The sequence below is a fragment of the Camelus ferus genome, chromosome 11 (genome assembly GCF_009834535.1).
Source record: "Camelus ferus isolate YT-003-E chromosome 11, BCGSAC_Cfer_1.0, whole genome shotgun sequence".
Classification (NCBI taxonomy): Eukaryota; Metazoa; Chordata; class Mammalia; order Artiodactyla; family Camelidae; genus Camelus; species Camelus ferus.
In genome coordinates this window covers 50,148,963-50,158,698 of record NC_045706.1, presented here as the reverse complement: position 1 = coordinate 50,158,698, position 9,736 = coordinate 50,148,963, and positions in this window count along the sequence as shown.

Genomic DNA, 9,736 nt, shown 5'->3' with positions numbered 1-9,736 from the left:
CTGTCTTGGTAAAAGTCTTCTTCATGTGATGTTAGACACTGATGAAGAAATTTTGGTCAAACCAAGAACATATTGAAAGTTTGTGTATTTCATCAAAAATTGTTGAAATGTAACATCTTCCCTAAATGTTCTGAAAGCTAACAAAATAATTCTGGTTATTAACCATGGATCTTCTATATACCGGTGGGAAAAGTTAGTATCAACTCAATTTCTTTTTCAATTTTGTCTCCAAATAGAATTCAAGCAAAATAAAATATTAAACAGAAATCTCCCTTATATAAAACGTTCACGCTCCAACCAATCGATATAATGAAAATTAAGACTTAGTAATTCCACGTGCATCTGCTACCTTTCAAATTTTAAAAAATAACTGTGACAGCTGTTTTCATTTTTAGATGAAGCTCCAAGAGGTTAAGTGACTTAGCCAGTCTCACATCTGTTAATGAAAGAGCCAGAACTAAAACCCACTCTCCTGAGCCCTAATCCTTTCCTCTTTATATGTCACCATCTTACTTCCATTAGTCAGGAATGAAGGTTCCCTTTAATCATGAAACTCTCTTTCCCTTCTGAAAGATGTTAAAGGTATGTAATTTCTGAAAAAAAAAAAAAAAAAAAAAGAAGAGGTAGATGATTCGTAATTTATTACTTAGATCAACTTCCATTTTAGAAAAGACAAAAACAAAGTATATAATCCATATTTATATCTTTTACAATGAAAAATATTTACACCACAGGTATTAAGTACAAAATAACACATAAAACTCTAGGACAACACAGATAGTAAGGACCACAATTTTGGCAGGAAGTTTTCTGGCTCCTTTTTTTTTTTTTTCCCCTTACAAGTTTAAGTGCATTAGGCTAACAGTAGCCTAATCATTTTGCTAATTTACTGGCAGTTACTGTTTCATCCTTTTAGTTTGATGGCCTCTCCAAAAGAGCCTTTGTTTAGTGTAATTAGTAACTAATCTTCCAACACTACTCTCTTGGATTCACCTTTGAGCCTTAGGACACCTGTTCCATCACTGTGGTCCAGGCCGTTGGCTCTTGTGGGTTTTCAGGGGTCGAGCTTTCTACTTAAAAGAGTATTTATTTGCTGAAATCCTCCCCATCTGGGAGTAGCAAAGCTACATTTCAAGGAATAGGCTCACTTGCTGAGCTGTGCTTTTTTGGTACAGAGTATTCCATTTGCAAAGAATGACCAGCTTGTACTTTATGGGGCCAAAGACCAGACAGGGCTGTCAGTTAGTGCACCACTGGCAGAACTGGGAGCAGGAGCTGGGCCTGCTGACCCCCACGGGGCTCTGCCCTGGTGCCACCTGGCTGGGATGGAGTTAGTTGCTCAGAAGGCCAGGTTTTGGCCTGCCTGGATGTGACAAAGTGGGAGGCAAGAAGTTTCAAACAGATGTGGGTGTGGGTTAGCTGGGGGCTCTGTCCTCTACTTCAAAAAACACTTAAGAAGCCACTTGTGAAGCCATCTAGTCGTAGGTCCTTGAGCAAAACCGACCACCTGGGATGTTTTCCCTGGGATTCACTTGTAGCCTGGAAGTTTTCAAAATGGAGCAAAGACCTCACTGCCAAGGCAGAAAGCTATCTTTGACCTGGTATGATGAGGCCTTGGCATGTTGAATTAAAAGTCAAAACAACTAAAATCAAAGTCAGAAACAGGAAGGACAGAATAATCCAGCAGAGAAACAAGTTTTGCTGAAACAGCACCTGATAATGGGAAGGAAACCACATAGGTAGCATTTAAAAGGACCGATCTGTTAATGTCAATACCTATCAAAGAGCTTGCTCACTGCTTCAGCAAAGAGCTTTCCCGCGTCTACTAACACAAATAACATAATTCCAAAATATCAAAGGAGATTAGAAAAATAAATTGAGCGCACCAGAAAAAATACCCAAATTTAAGAATGACAAAAGGATAATGGTGATAGTGATCGCAGTAAAAAACAGATAGTTCTTAAAGTACCAAGAGATAACAAAAGATATTTACATACATGAAGTTAGCAACCGCACAAAATGTGTAAATGGGTGTGTAAGATTTAAACAGTTCTGAAATTACCTGAAGGTTGTGAGAAGCAAGAGAAATTCTTTTCCACTATCAAGCTCATCGTGGAAATAAAATACTGTGCATTTAAACACTGTACCCCAGATGCACCAAATAACAAGGGGGAAAAAAGCTTAAATGAAGGTGTAAAATTAACAAATGCATAAAATCCGATTGCTTCAATAAACAGGCTGGTAAGATCAGCCCTGGACTGCGGTGGAAGTTTGCAGTGTCCAGCTGGGCAGAAGGGAGGTGCTGGGAATAAGGGAATTGGGCAATTTGCCCTTAGTGTTTTTTTCTGGTAAAACGGCATTTTTACTAAATTGATGGAATATGATATGAGATTCTATAATGTTTCTTATAAAGGAAGCTCTCAAACTTAAAATAGAGTAATTAAAATTCTTTGGAGGGGTTTTTTTAGATTGTAAATGGAAGAGGCCATGGTGCTTGGTGGAGTCCGGCATAACGGACGGGCTGTTGGAGAAAAGTAAGTTCTGAGGCACAGGGATTCTGCCCAGAAGCAGTCCCTGTGGTCAGTAGTGAGAGGCTGAAGCCAGGGCCTCGGGTGGTCATGCTCTCGGGTTACCACCATTCAGTGAATGCCTTTGTGAGGAGGTAGCAGGAACCCAAGATGCCCCACGTCTCCAGCGCCTCAGGAGCTGTCTTTCTCCTAGGCCAGCAGGTTGGTGTGGATGGGCTGGGAGCTGGGAACTCTGACCTTCAGAGCTGCACTTGCTCTGAAGAGCGCAGTGTCAGTGCCTCAGGATTTGGTGAGGAACGCCTCATGAATGGCCACTTCAGAAGAGAAAACTTTAACTGGAGAAACCAGACTTCCTTCAGGGGCTCCTTCCAAGTGGGGACATGCCTGGTTTATGATTATGTTAACGTTTGGACAGGGGACTGGAAGCTACACCCCCAACATAGAACCAGTCATTTCCACTGAGCCAGGTAACCTCTTATTTCTTAGCCAGTTGGTGTAGGTGAATGATGCTCTGTTCTGCCCCTACCCTGCTGGGTAAGGGCTTGGAAGACACGTGTTTTTGCATGGTCCATGCACAGTCATATTCCCAGAGATCACTTCATCTTGCACCAACTTGTAGTAACGCCTTCCAGTAGCACATAAAACACAGCTGTTAATTTTCTCTTCGATACAGTTATAAGCCCTTTTGGCCACATAAGAGCAACAGAACTGTTTAGAGATTTATTTTCTTACATTGATCATTCTTGAGCACACACTGAGCTCTAATGGCCACGACCACAGGAACCCTGCGGACACCTGCTCATTCATGGGAAATACTGAGGGTCTTTCATGGGGGTCTTGGATGGCCATGGAACCGGCTTGCTTACTTTTGGCTAAGCTAGAAACCAAAGAGTTGGATTTAAGGAAAAAGATTAGCTAGCTGTTCTATTTCTTGCCACAAATACTTGGCACTGGATTTCTCTGAACGTCTCATCTTGTGTTAGAGACCTCATTCCAGATTCCAGCAATGCATGGATGGGAGGAAACCAAATGAGTTCCCAAAGGAAGAGGAAAGAACCAGCACAGGAAATTGTCGCCGCTCCTCGTCCACTGCAACTTCCCACCCAGATTTGGTGAGGAGGGGGCATTTCTCAACTCAGGCTTGAGCCAGAGCCCCTCTTAAAATCAGAAAATATAGACACACGGTTGAAAACAAAACCAAACACACCCCTGACAGGCGTGAGGAAAAATGCCTTTGACCTGTTGAAATCAGCAAAAAAGCTATTGAATTATAGAATCACAAAATAGTACATCTAGTCTCACCCTTTATTTTTAAGGATGAGGAAACGGAAACTCTCGGCACCGCTGCCTTCCTCTGGAGATGGCGCGAGTCACGGCTCTGTAATGAGAAGTTTGCTGTGACATATTGAACTTAAAACTGGTGGGAAACCCTAGAGGCTTTGCTTATGACCCTCAAACCAGAAAACAAAGCATTTCTTCACCAGTAGGTCCTAATAACTATGTTTTATCAGATTCAGAATAGAAACTGAAAATCAAATAGAATAAAACAGAAGTGTGGCTTTTCTCTTACGAGGCACAGAATAAGATAAGTGATAATCTGTCAAGGACTCTATTTAAATGAAGGGCATCAGTAGTGTTTGTTAGGAAAACAAAACTGTCCCACACGCTGACCAGACTGCAGTTTTCTCCCCAGGGGCCTCGGGTTGCTGAGGTGAGCTAAGATGATGCTCAGTGGACTGAGCTGAAGGAAGTAGTGGGGAGGGTCTCTGAGGGGCAGAAGATGGTGGGGAAACAGAGACAGGAGAGAGGCGGGAGCCAAGTGGTCTGCGGGTGAAGAGTGAATGGAGAGAGAACTGAAAAACAAAGACAACAGAACCAGGGTAAGATAAGGAGGTGAGAAATTCCTCCCCGGTTGGGGTGTGATAGGGCGGGAACGAAAGGAAAGACCCAGAGGATCATCCAGGCTGAGGGGCTGGGGGTCCTATCCCTTGGGAGGGGGTGGTCAGAAGTCTATAAGAGGCTTTGGGAACCATTTGGGAAGGTGACAAACACAGCAAGAAGGTAGAAACGTTCCAAGCTCTCACCATCTGCTTGACCAGGTGAGGGGACTCAAGCCCCAGGGCACTGCGGGGACATGGAAGGGGGCACCATGGGGACCAATGACTGACCTGGAGCCAGGAAAGGTCCTGCCTATTGAAAAATGACCCCTTTTTGGCAAAAGGCACTAGAATGTGACAGGGATTCCTGCGGGGGTGAGGACGGGACCGCCTATCACTGGGGACACCTAGGGTGGGGAGGGGGTGTCGGATGCCTCACTCTAGGATCTTAGCACCGGGTTGCCTTCACAGGAGGCGCTTTTGACCCAAAGGAAAGCTTGAGGGAAATAACTTTTTAAAAGTCATAAAAAAAGAAAAGAAGACATCTTGCCATAACATCAAAACAGAAATGCTAGAAAAACTTACACCATGAGCAAACTATACACAGGCACATTTTTTTTTCTTCCATACAAAAGTCCTGCAGTATGGATAGATCCTTACCAAAAATAATTACCACAAGGAAAAAAATGTAATTCATGAGTGCTTTTATCATCGAGGAATTACTCCTGAAAACCCCTTTTTCCTACTCCCCAGTCTGTACAGTCAGTCAGGTAGGCTGTTGATCTTCATTATGCAATTCTGAAAATTGGGTTCTGACTCACCTTAAAAATACATTAAACCTTCAATTAACTGCACTGAAATTTCCTGCAAGACACAGTGCAATAAAACTTTTTCTACTGAAATACTGAGGTAATGATTGTTAAGCGTAAGACGACAGATTGACCACTTGGGGAGTCTCGGGCCCCAGGGTCTAAGAGTCACAGGAGGGGAGCGGGAGGGTGGGGCTGCTGGGGAGATGGGAACAGGCCCTGAATCAATATGCTGGAGCCGACAAAAGGGAAAGTCCTCATTCAACCAGGAATATGGGGAACTGTAATTTTAAAAAAAGATTTAAAAAAACTGCCGATTTTTCTCTTTTTAGCAAAAAGAAAGAAAAACCTATGAACATATATGGAATTTGCTTGTAAAAAGCAACTTGCCAGGGGCAGTCCACATCCATTCTTGTGTCCCATCCCAGGTGGGCCACCCCGGGTTGGAGATGTGTTTACATCTCTGTTATTCAGCGTTATTATTATTGAACCTAATTTCGCCAGAAACTTTAAGGAACCATTTCTCAAGTGACTCCAGTTAATTGAGGTTTGACTATAAAAAGCAAGGTTTTTTTCTCTCTTGAACTGAGCACTAACCATCTCATTGTCTAACCTTTATAGAGCTCTTTCCTGTGTTCCGAGTCTGTTCACAGAGCTAGTCCTCCTATGCTCTAGGTTATAAATGAGGAAGGGGAGGCTCAGAGCATGGGGAGCACTTGTCCAAGGTTGCCCAGCCGGCAAGGGGCGGTCAGGGCCAGCACGCAGACCTCCTTCCTCCTGGGCCAGAGTGCTTCCCACTGGCTAGGGGAGATGCAGGCATGTTTATTTTGGCAGACTTTTGCAATAAAACACTGTGTCTTTGGAATGAGCGGAGTGCAAGAAAAATGTCTCTTAGCAGGCGACTTCGCTGCATTTCTTAGAGTGAAATGAGCCCAGGCACCGGCAGTTTCCTCTTTCAAATGTGGCCGTGATGGATCTGGCTTCCTCTTGTGTTGTTGGTTCGGAGCTGGTGGTTTGCTGGCAGATGATAAAGACCATTTGACTATATGCAAATGTTCAGGATTCTGTGAGTCACTGAAAGTCCTCAAACCCCTTCACTCATGTGTCATGTCATATAGGGATGTTTTTTATTTCTCCTGTGACCTGAGGTTGGAAGGAGCATTGGGCGGCTGGTTAATTTGGCTGTAAAAACCCAGCGGTACCCACCAAGCCTCTGTATGGGGACCAAGCGAGAAGGAAGGTAGTGATGGGTAATTTCCAGGCCCTGTCCCTTCAACAATTTTGCTAAAGGAAGAAGTCTTATTCCAGATCCTCTTGAAAATATGTAGCTTGCTGTGCCTCTCCATCGTCTCAAGACTGCAGACTCGATGTGTGAGGCCCCTTGGCTCTGAGGGCCAGCCCAGACATCCAAGCTCATCGCTGTCTTGCTCATGGGCTTCTCTCCTCTATGATACTGATGTGCCTTCCTCTCGAAGACAAATACTCTGCTTTTACAGCTTGGTACACTCATCAGTTTATGATATTTGAAAGAACCCAGGAAATTAAAGTGTTAATGGTGGCAGCACCAAAGGAAGTTAAAGGAAATCAGTTGAGAAGGAGCTGGAGAGGTGACTGGTCTCTGGCCACAGCCTCCTGGGGAGGCCTTCCAGGGTCAGAGTGTGACAATGATGGCAGCCACTTCTGCAGAAGGGTTGTTGCACAAAAATCCCCAGTTCTCCGCGGCAGAAGGGCATCCCAGCGCCCTTGCAGTGAAGCAACAGCAGAGGGCGCCAGCTGCAGCGCCGCAGCAGAAACCCCAGCAGAGAGTGGAGGAGGTGGGCGAGCCTGCGCTCTGCTGGCGGGGCTCTGGCCCTTGGAGACGACAGGTGGCCCGCGCTCTCCTGTGGTCACCCTGTGATTGCCCCTCAAGCCAGGCCCCGGAAAGGGTTCAGCCCTCGTCCCTCTGTCCAGAGGAAGTGCTGTCTTCTCCTTCCTCCAGGGTAAGGCCTTTTCCCCAAGGCTGGCTTCACTTCTTGGCAACTAACCATGGACTCTGGCCCTTGAGGAGGTAGATAGAGGGGATGTTTGAGAACGAGCCCGGCTGGTGATTGGCACGTAGGATGCCTCCCTGGGCCGGGGATCCCACAGACCTGGTGACCTTGGTAGGTGCCCAGCACCCTCCCAGTTTGGACCCACCCTCTCTACCCCTTCCTTCCACCACAATCCCATTTGCCCTCCCCTGATTTGAGAAGCTAGTGTGGCCCCAGGATCACACTCACTGGAAGATTCTATGAGGAGGACAAGGGAAGGGAGGGGACCGCCTGTCCACAGTGGCCAGCTTCTCCTCCTCTGCTCGTAATTCCTTCCTGGCCTCCTCGCCCTCTCTGCATTCTGGCCACGCTGGCCGCACAGCATCCTCTGACGCGCCCTCACTGAGCACTCGGCACAGTCCTCGCAGGGCTGGAGCTCCTGTGAGCTCCTGGAGGGCAGACTGTGTCTTACGGCCCTTAGTAGCCCCTGCCCCCTCCCACTGCCTGCACATAGTGACATAGTGCTTAATGACGTAGACTGATGACTCAGCATGTGAGGGATGTTTACGAGCCCTGGCTGTGGTGGGGAGACCTGGGCCAGGTCCCGCAGGAGCCCAGAGAATAAGAAAATCCTTCTCTAAGAGTTCACTGTCTAATACGGGGAGACCGACTTTCCTACTCGATTAGAAGGTGGAGGAAGAAAGGAAGACAGAGTTCCTGGTCGTTCCAGGGAGGGAGACTCATCCAACCGAGGAACCCAGAGGTCTTCCTGGGGCCTGGAGTCTGAGCTGGGCCCTTAGAAGGAGGTAGAACTTTGACAGATTAGAAAGAAGGGCCCATCAGGGGCCAGGTGTGCAGGGGGTGAGCAGAGGGTATGGGCAGGGCCCAGTGGGTAGACCTGGGAAGGGGTGGGGCCCTGCTGGGGAGGCTTATGTCCCTTGTTCAGCTCTGCCTCCATCTGTGTCTTCCTCCAACAGACACCTGGCTGTTTCTCAGAAGCAGGGTGCTTGTAGGAACCAGAGGGTCACTCTGCGTGTGGAATTCTGCCTTGGTGGATCAAATCCAGCTCGCTTACCTGCACCACCACCAACCCCTGCCCCTGCTGTGAGAAACTTCACCCTCGAAAATTCCCCTCCTTGGAGAAATGAGCTGCTGGTTCCTCCCTGCCCTCCCTTCCGACTCCCCATGGACCCCTCTTCTTTTCTGGCTCACTCCTCAGGAGCCTGCCCTTCTCCTCATTTTGGGTGGAGTCTTAAGTGCTTGACATCTCAAGTTGCCCGAAAATGTGTCCAGGTGCAGGGCTGGGGGCAAGGCCAGGCTGCGGAGGGTGTGGGTGGTGCCCTGGGTGGGCGCGGCACGGAGAGCCTGGTCTGAGGAAGGTGGCAGTGTCCCTGCAGGTTTGTGGGGCTTTGGGGCCCCCGCTGCGTGCCGGGTGGTTCAGCCTGTACTGCTAAGTCTCTGATGAAGGCAGCAGCATGGACACCATCGTGAGAAGCCACCTCTGTAGCCACGCCTTCCCCAGGAGAGCTGACCCCACTCACCCACTCCCCGAGACAAATGCAGTAGTCTTGTTACTCAGGGTTACAAAGCACACGCATGCAGCACACGGTTTTGCAATGCCAGCGCCATGCACAGCACTCTCACAGCCAAATGCCTCTAGCTGGAGGGGCCTGGAACGCTCCAGCGTCCCAGTGCTCCCAGGAGCTGACCAGTCACTGGAATCAGGGAGTTTCAGGGTGTAAGAGGTCACCCAAGTCAACTTCCTCATGTGACACCAGGGGGAAAATGAGACCTGGAGTGGGTTGTCCCCAGGCCAGATAGTTAATAGTGAAGAAAGGGCTGGGAGCTGAGGCTCCCGACTCCCTGGCCAGTCCCCTCTGCCTTCTTGGGCTAAGCCTGACTCTCCCCACTTTTCTTTACACATACTTCTATTTCATTATCTATATTCTCGCAAGTGACTTCGAATTCTTTGTGGTATTAGCTGAGGTGTAATAAATAAGTGAATAATAACACCAGGATGGAAACACAGTAAAAGAGGTTTTGATTTGCCCAGAGTTGTCCAGGGTGTTCAGCTAACACAGAACCTCAGTTTCTGGAACTTTCTAGTTGATGTTTGACTCTATTTTGAGATCGTCATTGGGTTCTGATCGCTCCAGTGAGACCATGAAAGGGAATGAGGCAGTGGGTCTAGAAGAACCAGGTTACACTCTGATTCCTCAGGCCCTCCGATGGGCGGGGAGTTGGGGGAGGAAGCAAAAGAAAACGGTGAGGAGGGTGGCACTGCGGGGGGCGTTCAGTCAGTGGAGCCAGGGCGAGAGAGGACGTGGCAGAGCCGTGCTGTGACTTTTGGGGACCCTGGGCACTTTTTCCTTCCTCCAGAAAAATACAGAAGTCGTATTTTATGGCGGCCCTGGTAGAAGGATAAGTGTAACTCTGGCTGGATTCATGATTATGTATTCATTTTGCTTTTGAATTGAAAAGAAATGGAAATTACAATATCGAGTTGCCCCTGA